The sequence below is a fragment of the Eleutherodactylus coqui genome, unplaced genomic scaffold, assembly GCF_035609145.1.
Source record: "Eleutherodactylus coqui strain aEleCoq1 unplaced genomic scaffold, aEleCoq1.hap1 HAP1_SCAFFOLD_69, whole genome shotgun sequence".
Classification (NCBI taxonomy): Eukaryota; Metazoa; Chordata; class Amphibia; order Anura; family Eleutherodactylidae; genus Eleutherodactylus; species Eleutherodactylus coqui.
This window is the reverse complement of record NW_027102161.1, coordinates 361,289-374,908: the sequence shown is the minus strand read 5'-3', so window position 1 is coordinate 374,908 and position 13,620 is coordinate 361,289.

Genomic DNA, 13,620 nt, shown 5'->3' with positions numbered 1-13,620 from the left:
TAAGGGTGCACGGTGTAGCCATGTCTTGGTCCCCTGCATATTAGGACAAGTACTAAGGCTGCACTGTGTACCCATATCTGGTCTCCTATATATTAGGACAAGTACTAAGGGTGCACTGTGTAGTCATGTCTGGGTCCCTATATATTAGGACAAGTACTAAGGGTGCACTGTGTAGTCATGTCTGGGTCCCTATATATTAGGACAAGTACTATGGGTGTCCTGTGTAGTCATGTCTGGTCCCTATGTATTAGGACAAGTACTAAGCGTGCACTGTGTAGCCATATCTGGGACCCCTGCATATTAGGACAAGTACTAAGGGTGCACTGTGTAGCCATATCTTTGTTCCCCTGCATATTAGGAAAAGTACTAAGGGTGCACTGTGTAGTCATGTCTGGCCCCCTATATATTAGGACAAGTACTAAGCGTGCACTGTGTAGCCATATCTGGGTCCCCTGCATATTAGGACAAGTACTAAGGGTGCACTGTGTAGCCATATCTTTGTTCCCCTGCATATTAGGACAAGTACTAAGGGTGCACTGTGTAGCCATGTCTGGCCCCCTATATATTAGGACAAGTACTAAGGGTGCACTGTGTAGTCATGTCTGGGTCTCCTGTATATTAGGACAAGTACTAAGGGTACACTGTGTAGCCATATTGGGTCTCCTATATATTATGACAAGTACTAAGGGTGCCCTGTGGAGCCATGTCTGGTCTCCTATATATTAGGACAAGTACTAGGGGTGCTCTGTGTACCCATATCTGGTCTCCTATATATTAGGACAAGTACTAAGGGTGCACTGTGTAGCCATGTCTTTGTTCCTCTGCATATTAGGACAAGTACTAAGGGTGCACTGTGTAGCCATGTCTTGGTCTCCTGTATATTAGGATAAGTACTAAGGGTGCACTGTGTAGTTATATCTGGTCTCCTGTATATTAGGATAAGTACTAAGGGTGCACTGTGTAGCCATGTCTGGTCTCCTATATATTAGGACAAGTACTAAGGGTGCACTGTGTAGCCATATTGGGTCTCCTATATATTAGGACAAGTACTAAGTCTGTACTGTGTAGCCATGTCTGCGCGCCTCATGTATTAGAACAAGTACTAAGGGTGCACTGTGTAGCCATGTCTGGGCCCCCTGTATATTAGGACAAGTACTAAGGGTGCACTGTGTAGCCATGTCTGGGTCCCCTATATATTAGGACAAGTACTAAAGGTGCACTGTGTACCCATATCTGGTCTCCTATATATTAGGACAAGTACCAAGGGTGCACTGTGTAGCCATATTGGGTCCCCTGTGTATTAGGACAAGCATTAGGGTGCACTGTGTAGTCATGTCAGGGTCTCCTGTATATTAGGACAAGTACTAAGGGTGCCCTGTGTAGCCATGTCTGGTCCCCTATATATTAGGACAAGTACTAAGGGTGCACTGTGTAGCCATATTGGGTCTCCTATATATTAGGACAAGTACAAAGCGTGCACTGTGTAGCCATGTCTGGTGTCCTATATCTTAGGACAAGTACTAAGGGTGTACTGTGTAGCCATGTCTGGTCTCCTATATATTAGTATAAGTACTAAGGGTGCACTGTGTAGCCATGTCTAGTCCCCTATATATTAGGACAAGTACTAAGGGTGTACTGTGTAGCCATGTCTGGTCTCCTGTATATTAGTATAAGTACTAAGGGTGCACTGTGTAGCCATGTCTAGTCCCCTATATATTAGGACAAGTACTAAGGGTGCACTGTGTAGCCATGTCTGGTCTCCTATATATTAGGACAAGTACTAAGGGTGCATTGTGTAGCCATGTCTTTGTCCCCTGCATATTAGGACAAGTACTAAGGGTGCACTGTGTAGCCATGTCTTTGTTCCCCTGCATATTAGAACAAGTACTAAGGGTGCACTGTGTAGCCATGTCTGGGTCCCCTATATATTAGGACAAGTACTAAGGGTGCACTGTGTACCCATATCTGGTCTCCTATATATTAGGACAAGTACTAAGGGTGCACTGTGTACCCATATCTGGTCTCCTATATATTAGGACAAGTACTAAGGGTGCACTGTGTACCCATATCTGGTCTCCAATATATTAGGACAAGTACTAAGGGTGCACTGTGTAGCCATGTCTGGTCTCCTATATATTAGGACAAGTACTAAGGCTGTACTGTGTAGTCATGTCTGGGTCCCCTATATATTAGGACAAGTACTAAGGGTGCACTGTGTAGTCATGTCTGGGTCCCTATATATTAGGACAAGTACTAAGGGTGCACTGTGTAGTCATGTCTGGGTTTCCTATATATTAGGACAAGTACTAAGGGTGCACTGTGTAGTCATGTCTGGGTTCCCTATATATTAGGACAAGTACTAAGGGTGCACTGTGTAGTCATGTCTGGGTCCCTATATATTAGGACAAGTACTAAGGGTGCACTGTGTAGTCATGTCTGGGTCCCTATATATTAGGACAAGTACTAAGGGTGCACTGTGTAGCCATGTCTTGGGCCCCTTATGTATTAGGACAAGTACTAAGGGTGCAGTGTGTAGCCATGTGTGGGTCCCCTATATATTAGGACAAGTACTAAGGCTGCACTGTGTAGTCATGTCTGGGTCTCCTGTATATTAGGACAAGTACTAAGGGTGCACTGTGTAGCCATATCTGGTCTCCTATATATTAGGACAAGTACCAAGGGTGCACTGTGTACCCATATCTGATCTCCTATATATTAAGACAAGTACTAAGGGTGCACTGTGTAGTCATGTCTGGTCTCCTGTATATTGGGATAAGTACTAAGGGTGCACTGTGTAGTCATGTCTGGGTCCCTATATATTAGGACAAGTACTAAGGGTGCACTGTGTAGCCATGTCTGGGTCCCTACATATTAGGACAAGTACTAAGGGTGCACTGTGTAGTCATCTATGGGTCCCTATATATTAGGACAAGTACTAAGGGTGCACTGTGTAGTCATGTCTGGGTCCCTATATATTAGGAGAAGTTCTAAGGGTGCACTGTGTAGTCATGTCTGGGTCACTATATATTAGGACAAGTACTAAGGGTGCACTGTGTAGTCATGTCTGGTCTCCTATATATTAGGACAAGTACTAAGGGTGCACTGTGTAGTCATGTCTGGTCTCCTGTATATTAGGATAAGTACTAAGCATGCAATGTGTAGCCATGTCTGGGTCCCTATATATTAGGACAAGTTCTAAGGGTGCACTGTGTAGTCATGTCTGGGTCCCTATATATTAGGACAAGTACTAAGGGTGCACTGTGTAGCCATGTATTGGGCCCCTTATGTATTAGGACAAGTACTAAGGGTGCACTGTGTAGTCATGTCTGGGTTCCCTTTATATTAGGACAAGTACTAACTGTGCCCTGTGGAGCCATGTCTGGTCTCCTATATATTAGGACAAGTACTAAGGGTGCACTGTGTAGTCATGTCTGGGTCCCCTATATATTAGGACAAGTACTAAGGGTGCCCTGTGTAGCCACGTCTTGGTCCCCTGCATATTAGGACAAGTACTAAGGGTGCACTGTGTAGCCATGTCTGGGTCCCCATATATATTAGGACAAGCACTAAGGGTGCACTGTGTAGCCATGTCTGAGTCCCTATATATTAGGACAAGTACTAAGGGTGCCCTGTGTGGCCACGTCTTGGTCCCCTGCATATTAGGACAAGTACTAAGGGTGCACTGTGTAGCCATATCCGGTCTCCTATATATTAGGACAAGTACTAAGGGTGCACTGTGTAGCCATATCTGGTCTCCTATATATTAGGACAAGTACTAAGGGTGCACTGTGTAGCCATATCTGGGCCCCTATATATTAGGACAAGTACTAAGGGTGCCCTGTGTAGCCATATCTAGTCTCCTATATATTAGGACAAGTACTAAGGGTGCACTGTGTAGCCATATCTGGTCTCCTATATATTAGGACAAGTACTAAGGGTGCACTGTGTAGCCATGTCTTTGTTCCCCTGCATATTAGGACAAGTACTAAGCGTGCACTGTGTAGCCATGTCTGTGCCCCTTATGTATTAGAACAAGTACTAAGGGTGCACTGTGTAGCTATGTCTGGGTCCCCTGTATATTAGGACAAGTACTAAGGGTGCACTGTAGTCATGTCTGGGTCTACTATATATTAGGACAAGTACTAAGGGTGCACTGTGTAGCCATGTCTGGGCCCCCTGTATATTAGGACAAGTACTAAGGGTGCACTGTAGTCATGTCTGGGTCTACTATATATTAGGACAAGTACTAAGGGTGCACTGTGTAGCCATAACTGGTCTCCTGTATATTAGGACAAGTACTAAGGGTGCACTGTGTAGCCTTGTCTGGTCTCCTGTATATTAGGATAAGTACTAAGCGTGCACTGTGTAGCCATGTCTGGGTCCCCTATATATTAGGACAAGTACTAAGGGTGCAGGGTGTAGCCATGTCTGGGTCCCCTGCATATTAGGACAAGTACTAAGGGAGCACTGTGTAGCCATGTCTGGTCTCCTATATATTAGGACAAGTACTAAGGGTGCACGGTGTAGCCATGTCTTGGTCCCCTGCATATTAGGACAAGTACTAAGGCTGCACTGTGTACCCATATCTGGTCTCCTATATATTAGGACAAGTACTAAGGGTGCACTGTGTAGTCATGTCTGGGTCCCTATATATTAGGACAAGTACTAAGGGTGCACTGTGTAGTCATGTCTGGGTCCCTATATATTAGGACAAGTACTATGGGTGTCCTGTGTAGTCATGTCTGGTCCCTATGTATTAGGACAAGTACTAAGGGTGCACGGTGTAGCCATGTCTTGGTCCATTGCATATTAGGACAAGTACTAAGGGTGCACTGTGTACCCGTATCTGGTCTCCTATATATTAGGACAAGTACTAAGGGTGCACTGTGTACCCATATCCGGTTTCCTATATATTAGGACAAGTACTAAGGATGCACTGTGTAGTCATGTCTTGGTCCCCTGTATATTAGGACAAGTACTAAGGGTGCACTGTGTAGCCATATCTTTGTTCCCCTGCATATTAGGACAAGTACTAAGGGTGCACTGTGTAGCCATATCTTTGTTCGCCTGCATATTAGGACAAGTACTAAGGGTGCACTGTGTAGTCATGTCTTGGTCCCCTGCATATTTGTACAAGTACTAAGGGTGCACTGTGTATCCATATCTTTGTTCCCCTGCATATTAAGACAAGTACTAAGGGTGTACTGTGTAGTCATGTCTGGCCCCCTATATATTAGGACAAGTACTAAGGGTGCACTGTGTAGTCATGTCTGGGTCTCCTGTATATTAGGACAAGTACTAAGGGTGCACTGTGTAGCCATATTGGGTCTCCTATATATTAGGACAAGTACTAAGGGTGCACTGTGTAGCCATGTCTGGGCCCCTCATGTCTTAGGACAAGTACTAAGGGTGCACTGTGTAGCCATGTCTGGGTCCCCTGTATATTAGGACAAGTACTAAGGGTGCACTGTGTAGTCATGTCTGGGCCCCTATATATTAGGACAAGTACTAAGGGTGCACTGTGTAGTCATGTCTGGTTCCCTATATATTAGGACAAGTACTAAGGGTGCACTGTGTAGCCATGTCTGGGTCCCTATATATTAGAACAAGTACTAACTGTGCCCTGTGGAGCAATGTCTGGTCTCCAATATATTAGAACAAGTATTAAGGGTGCACTGTGTAGTCATGTCTGGGTCTCCTGTATATTAGGACAAGTACTATGGGTGCCCTGTGTAGCCATGTCTTGGTCCCCTGCATATTAGGACAATTACTAAGGGTGCACTGTGCAGCCATATCTGGGTCTCCTGTATGTTAGGACGAGTACTAAGGGTGCACTGTGTAGCCATGTCTGGGCCCTCTGTATACTAGGACAAGTACTAAGGGTGCACTGTGTAGCCATGTCTTGGTCCCCTATATATTAGGACAAGTACTAAGGGTGCCCTGTGTAGCCATGTCTTGGTCTCCTATATATTAGGACAAGTACTAAGGCTGCACTGTGTAGTCATGTCTGGGTCTCCTGTATATTAGGACAAGTACTAAGGGTGCACTGTGTAGCCATATCTGGTCTCCTATATATTAGGACAAGTACCAAGGGTGCACTGTGTAGTCATGTCTGGTCTCCTGTATATTGGGATAAGTACTAAGGGTGCACTGTGTAGCCATGTCTGGGTCCCTACATATTAGGACAAGTACTAAGGGTGCACTGTGTAGTCATGTCTGGGTCTCCTGTATATTAGGATAAGTACTAAGCGTGCACTGTGTAGTCATCTATGGTTCCCTATATATTAGGACAAGTACTAAGGGTGCACTGTGTAGTCATGTCTGGGTCCCTATATATTAGGACAAGTTCTAAGGGTGCACTGTGTAGTCATGTCTGGGTCCCTATATATTAGGACAAGTACTAAGGGTGCACTGTGTAGTCATGTCTGGTCTCCTATATATTAGGACAAGTACTAAGGGTGCACTGTGTAGTCATGTCTGGTCTCCTGTATATTAGGATAAGTACTAAGCGTGCAATGTGTAGCCATGTCTGGGTCCCTATATATTAGGACAAGTTCTAAGGGTGCACTGTGTAGTCATGTCTGGGTACCTATATATTAGGACAAGTACTAAGGGTGCACTGTGTAGTCATGTCTGGTCTCCTGTATATTAGGATAAGTACTAAGCGTGCAATGTGTAGCCATGTCTGGGTCCCTATATATTAGGACAAGTACTAAGGGTGCACTGTGTAGCCATGTCTTGGGCCCCTTATGTATTAGGACAAGTACTAAGGGTGCACTGTGTAGTCATGTCTGGGTTCCCTATATTTTAGGACAAGTACTAAGGGTGCACTGTGTAGTCATGTCTGGGTTCCCTATATATTAGGACAAGTACTAAGGGTGCACTGTGTAGTCATGTCTGGGTCCCATATATATTAGGACAAGTACTAAGGGTGCACTGTGTAGCCAAGTCTGAGTCCCTATATATTAGAACAAGTACTAACTGTGCCCTGTGGAGCCATGTCTGGTCTCCTATATATTAGGACAAGTACTAAGGGTGCACTGTGTAGTCATGTCTGGGTCCTATATATTAGGACAAGTACTAAGGGTGCACTGTGTAGCCACGTCTTGGTCCCCTGCATATTAGGACAAGTACTAAGGGTGCACTGTGTAGCCATGTCTGGGTCCCCATATATATTAGGACAAGCACTAAGGGTGCACTGTGTAGCCATGTCTGAGTCCCTATATATTAGGACAAGCACTAAGGGTGCCCTGTGTAGCCAAGTCTTGGTCCCCTGCATATTAGGACAAGTACTAAGGGTGCACTGTGTAGCCATATCCGGTCTCCTATATATTAGGACAAGTACTAAGGGTGCACTGTGTAGCCATATCTGGTCTCCTATATATTATGACAAGTACTAAGGGTGCACTGTGTAGCCATGTCTGGGCCCCTATATATTAGGACAAGTACTAAGGGTGCCCTGTGTAGCCATATATAGTCTCCTATATATTAGGACAAGTACTAAGGGTGCACTGTGTAGCCATATCTGGTATCCTATATATTAGGACAAGTACTAAGGGTGCACTGTGTAGCCATGTCTTTGTTCCCCTGCATATTAGGACAAGTACTAAGGGTGCACTGTGTAGCCATGTCTGTGCCCCTTGTGTATTAGAACAAGTACTAAGGGTGCACTGTGTAGCCATGTCTGGGTCCCCTATATATTAGGACAAGTACTAAGGGTGCACTATGTAGCCATGTCTGGGCCCCCTGTATATTAGGACAAGTACTAAGGGTGCACTGTAGTCATGTCTGGGTCTACTATATATTAGGACAAGTACTAAGGGTGCACTGTGTAGTCATGTCTGGGTTCCCTATATATTAGGACAAGTACTAAGGGTGCACTGTGTAGTCATGTCTGGGTCTCCTGTATATTCGGACAAGTACTAAGGGTGCACTATGTAGCCAAGTCTGAGTCCCTATATATTAGAACAAGTACTAACTGTGCCCTGTGGAGCCATGTCTGGTCTCCTATATATTAGGACAAGTACTAAGGGTGCACTGTGTAGTCATGTCTGGGTCCTATATATTAGGACAAGTACTAAGGGTGCCCTGTGTAGCCACGTCTTGGTCCCCTGCATATTAGGACAAGTACTAAGGGTGCACTGTGTAGCCATGTCTGGGTCCCCATATATATTAGGACAAGCACTAAGGGTGCACTGTGTAGCCATGTCTGAGTCCCTATATATTAGGACAAGCACTAAGGGTGCCCTGTGTAGCCAAGTCTTGGTCCCCTGCATATTAGGACAAGCACTAAGGGTGCACTGTGTAGCCATATCCGGTCTCCTATATATTAGGACAAGTACTAAGGGTGCACTGTGTAGCCATATCTGGTCTCCTATATATTATGACAAGTACTAAGGGTGCACTGTGTAGCCATGTCTGGGCCCCTATATATTAGGACAAGTACTAAGGGTGCCCTGTGTAGCCATATATAGTCTCCTATATATTAGGACAAGTACTAAGGGTGCACTGTGTAGCCATATCTGGTATCCTATATATTAGGACAAGTACTAAGGGTGCACTGTGTAGCCATGTCTTTGTTCCCCTGCATATTAGGACAAGTACTAAGGGTGCACTGTGTAGCCATGTCTGTGCCCCTTGTGTATTAGAACAAGTACTAAGGGTGCACTGTGTAGCCATGTCTGGGTCCCCTATATATTAGGACAAGTACTAAGGGTGCACTATGTAGCCATGTCTGGGCCCCCTGTATATTAGGACAAGTACTAAGGGTGCACTGTAGTCATGTCTGGGTCTACTATATATTAGGACAAGTACTAAGGGTGCACTGTGTAGCCTTGTCTGGTCTCCTGTATATTAGGATAAGTACTAAGGGTGCACTGTGTAGCCATGTCTGGTCTCCTATATATTAGGACAAGTACTAAGGGTGCACTGTGTAGCCATATTGGGTCTCCTATATATTAGGACAAGTACTTAGTCTGTACTGTGTAGCCATGTCTGCGCGCCTCATGTATTAGAACAAGTACTAAGGGTGCACTGTGTAGCCATGTCTGGGCCCCCTGTATATTAGGACAAGTACTAAGGGTGCACTGTGTAGCCATGTCTGGGTCCCCTATATATTAGGACAAGTACTAAGGGTGCACTGTGTACCCATATCTGGTCTCCTATATATTAGGACAAGTACCAAGGGTGCACTGTGTAGCCATATTGGGTCCCCTGTGTATTAGGACAAGCATTAGAGTGCACTGTGTAGTCATGTCAGGGTCTCCTGTATATTAGGACAAGTACTAAGGGTGCCCTGTGTAGCCATGTCTGGTCCCCTATATATTAGGACAAGTACTAAAGGTGCACTGTGTAGCCATATTGGGTCTCCTATATATTAGGACAAGTACTAAGGGTGCACTGTGTAGCCATGTCTGGTGTCCTATATATTAGGACAAGTACTAAGGGTGTACTGTGTAGCCATGTCTGGTCTCCTATATATTAGTATAAGTACTAAGGGTGCACTGTGTAGCCATGTCTTTGTTCCCCTGCATATTAGGACAAGTACTAAGGGTGCACTGTGTAGCCATGTCTGTGCCCCTTATGTATTAGAACAAGTACTAAGGGTGCACTGTGTAGCCATGTCTGGGTCCCCTATATATTAGGACAAGTACTAAGGGTGCACTGTGTAGCCATGTCTGGGCCCCCTGTATATTAGGACAAGTACTAAGGGTGCACTGTAGTCATGTCTGGGTCTACTATATATTAGGACAAGTACTAAGGGTGCACTGTGTAGCCATAACTGGTCTCCTGTATATTTGGACAAGTACTAAGGGTGCACTGTGTAGCCTTGTCTGGTCTCCTGTATATTAGGATAAGTACTAAGCGTGCACTGTGTAGCCATGTCTGGGCCCCTATATATAAGCACAAGTACTAAGGGTGCACTGTGTAGCCATGTCTGGGTCCCCTATATATTAGGACAAGTACTAAGGGTGCACTGTGTAGTCATGTCTGGGTCTCCCATATATTAGGACAAGTACTAAGGGTGCACTGTGTAGCCATGTCTGGGTCACTATATATTAGGACAAGTACTAAGGGTGCCCTGTATAGTCAAGTCTGGGTCCTTTGTATATTAGGACAAGTACTAAGGGTGCACTGTGTAGCCAAGTCTGGGCCCCCTGTATATTAGGACAAGTACTAAGGGTGCCCTGTGTAGCCATGTCTGGTCTCCTATATATTAGGACAAGTACTAAGGGTGCACTGTGTAGCCATGTCTGGGCCCTCTGTATATTAGGACAAGTACTAAGGGTGCACTGTGTAGTCATGTCTGGGTCCCCATATATATTACGACAAGTACTAAGGGTGCACTGTGTAGTCATGTCTGGGTCCCCATATATATTACGACAAGTACTAAGGGTGCACTGTGTAGTCATGTCTGGGTCTCCTGTATATTAGGACAAGTGCTAAGGGTGCACTGTGTAGCCATGTCTGGGTCCCCTATATATTAGGACAAGTACTAAGGGTGCACTGTGTAGCCATGTCTGGGTCTCCCATATATTAGGACAAGTACTAAGGGTGCACTGTGTAGCCATGTCTTGGTCCCCTGCATATTAGGACAAGTACTAAGGGTGCACTGTGTAGCCATGTCTGGGCCCTCTGTATATTAGGACAAGTACTAAGGCTGCACTGTGTAGCCATGTCTGGGCCCTCTGTATATTAGGACAAGTACTAAGGGTGCACTGTGTAGCCATGACTTGGTCCCCTGCATATTAGGACAAGTACTAAGGGTGCACTGTGTAGCCATGTCTGGGCCCTCTGTATATTAGGACAAGTACTAAGGCTGCACTGTGTAGCCATGTCTGGGCCCTCTGTATATTAGGACAAGTACTAAGGGTGCCCTGTGTAGTCATGTCTGGTCCCTATATATTAGGACAAGTACTAAGGGTGCACTGTGTAGCCATGTCTGGTCTCCTATATATTAGGACAAGTACTAAGGGTGCACTGTGTAGCCATGTCTTGGTCCTCTGCATATTAGGACAAGTACTAAGGGTGCACTGTGTAGCCATGTCTGGGCCCTCTGTATATTAGGAGAAGTACTAAGGGTGCACTGTGTAGTCATGTCTGAGTTCCTGTATATTAGGGCAAGTACTAAGGGTGTACTGTGTAACCATGTCTTGGTCCTCTGTATATTAGGACAAGTACTAAGTGTGCACTGTGTAGCAATGTCTGGGCCGCCTGTATATTAGGACAAGTACTAAGGGTGCACTGTGTAGCCATGTCTGGATCCCTGTATATTAGGACAAGTACTAAGGGTGCACTGTGTAGCCATGTCTGGGCCCTCTGTATATTAGGACAAGTACTAAGGGTGCACAGTGTAGCCATGTCTGCGTCCCTTATGTATTAGCACAAGTACTAAGGGTGCACTGTGTAGCCATATCTGGTCTCCTGTATATTAGGATAAGTACTAAGCGTGCACTGTGTAGCCATGTCTGGGCCCTCTGTATATTAGGACAAGTACTAAGGGTGCACTGTGTAGTCATGTCTGAGTCCCTGTATATTAGGGCAAGTACTAAGGGTGCACTGTGTAGTCATGTCTGGTCTCCTATATATTAGGACAAGTACTAAGGGTGCACTGTGTAGCCATATCTGGTCTCCTATATATTAGGACAAGTACTAAGGGTGCACTGTGTAGCCATGTCTGGGCCTTCTGTATATTAGGACAAGTACTAAGGGTGCACTGTGTAGTCATGTCTGAGTCCCTGTATATTAGGGTAAGTACTAAGGGTGCACTGTGTAACCATGTCTGGGCCCTCTGTATATTAGGACAAGTACTAAGGGTGCACTGTGTAGCAATGTCTGGGCCCCCTGTATATTAGGACAAGTACTAAGGGTGCACTGTGTAGCCATGTCTGGGTCCCTGTATATTAGGACAAGTACTAAGGGTGCACTGTGTAGCCATATCTGGGTCCCTGTATATTAGGACAAGTACTAAGGGTGCACTGTGTAGCCATATCTGGGTCCCTGTATATTAGGACAAGTACTAAGGGTGCACTGTGTAGCCATATCTGGGTCCCTGTATATTAGGACAAGCATTAAGGGTGCACTGTGTAGCCATATCTGGGTCCCCTGCAAGGATAGTTGCGGTGGAGCGGACAGCAACTGTTAGGTGATGTATTGATTTTTATGCAGCCAGGGCTTATGTTTGGGGTAGGGCCTATATTTCAAGCTCCCGAAAATCGTAGAAAAGAGCGCTATAAAGTTGTGTGACTTTGTACCGCCACGTGCCACTTTGTGGCAACACAAAATCATGATATTGCTGTGAGAAAATGCAGTGATATTGCACAGAGCACAGATGCCATACCGCTGCGACTTTCTTGTGGCAATATCGCTGTCGTCCGTGTGAAAGAGGCCAAATACTGATAGATATAAAGTTCTGCACATGGACAGAGGAAATACACGTCACCATTACACACTAAATGGGAAACCTGGACAAACATAACATGGAAAAGGAATTGGGGATTTTAGTTACCAGAAAGGCCCATTTACACGGCCCGCTGATCGCTCAAATGACATTTCGAGTAACAGCTTTGAGGGATCATTTTGCATAAACTATTTAGTAGCTACTCAGCCACTTAATAGCTTACTAGTGTGCAAATGAAGCCTTAGCTGAAAGCAATAATAGCCCGAAGGCTATGAACTGTATTCTCATCCTTTGTTCTCCAGCGGGAAACAATGCTATCAGCACTACCCGTGGAGAACTGCTGATAAGACTGAACAGCGATTTTTAGTTTGGCCTGAATGTAACGATCAGCTAGCAGTGCCCGAAAAGTGGATGATGGGCATGCATTTAGACGCAACGATTATTGCTAAAACGATCGCTTTTTAGCGTTTTTAGTGATTATCGCTCCGTGTAAATGGGCCTTAAGCTTAACTGGAGCAACCAGTGTCTGACAGCTGCAGCCAAAGCAAATAGGATCAAAGGGGTGCATAAAAATACCTCTAGAGACACATGATGATAATATTGTTCCTCCTCTTTACAAGTCACTGGTCAGACCACACATGGAATATTGTATACAGCTTTGTGCACCAGTACTCAAGAAGGACGTATAAAGTTTAAGCGGGCATAAAGGCGGGCAACAGAAATAGTTATGAAAATTGGGGTTATTTAGCTTAGCAAAAAAGAGCACTGAGGGGCGACCTAATAACTATGTATACATATATCAGGGGATACAGAGATCTCTCCCATCATATATTTATACCCAGGACTGTGACTGTAACAAGGGGGCGCCCTCTAAGTCCAGAGGAAAGAAGGTTTCTACACCGACATAGAAGGGGGTTCTTTTCTGTAAGAGCAGTGAGGCTATGGAACTCTCTGCCTGAGGGCTTAGTGATAGTGAACTTGATAAAAGAGTTTAAGAGGAGCCTGGACACCTTTCTTGAATAGTCACTAATTACTTCAGAAGGGTCGGTGATCCAGGGATTATTCTGATTGCCATATTAGAGTTGGGAAGGAATTTGTACCTCTAAAATTAGGAAAAATTACCTCATTGGATTTGTTTTGCCTTCCTGTGGATCAACATTACAGAAAAATAGGCTGGACTGGATGGGCACATGGTCTTTCTCAGCCCCACACGCTATGCT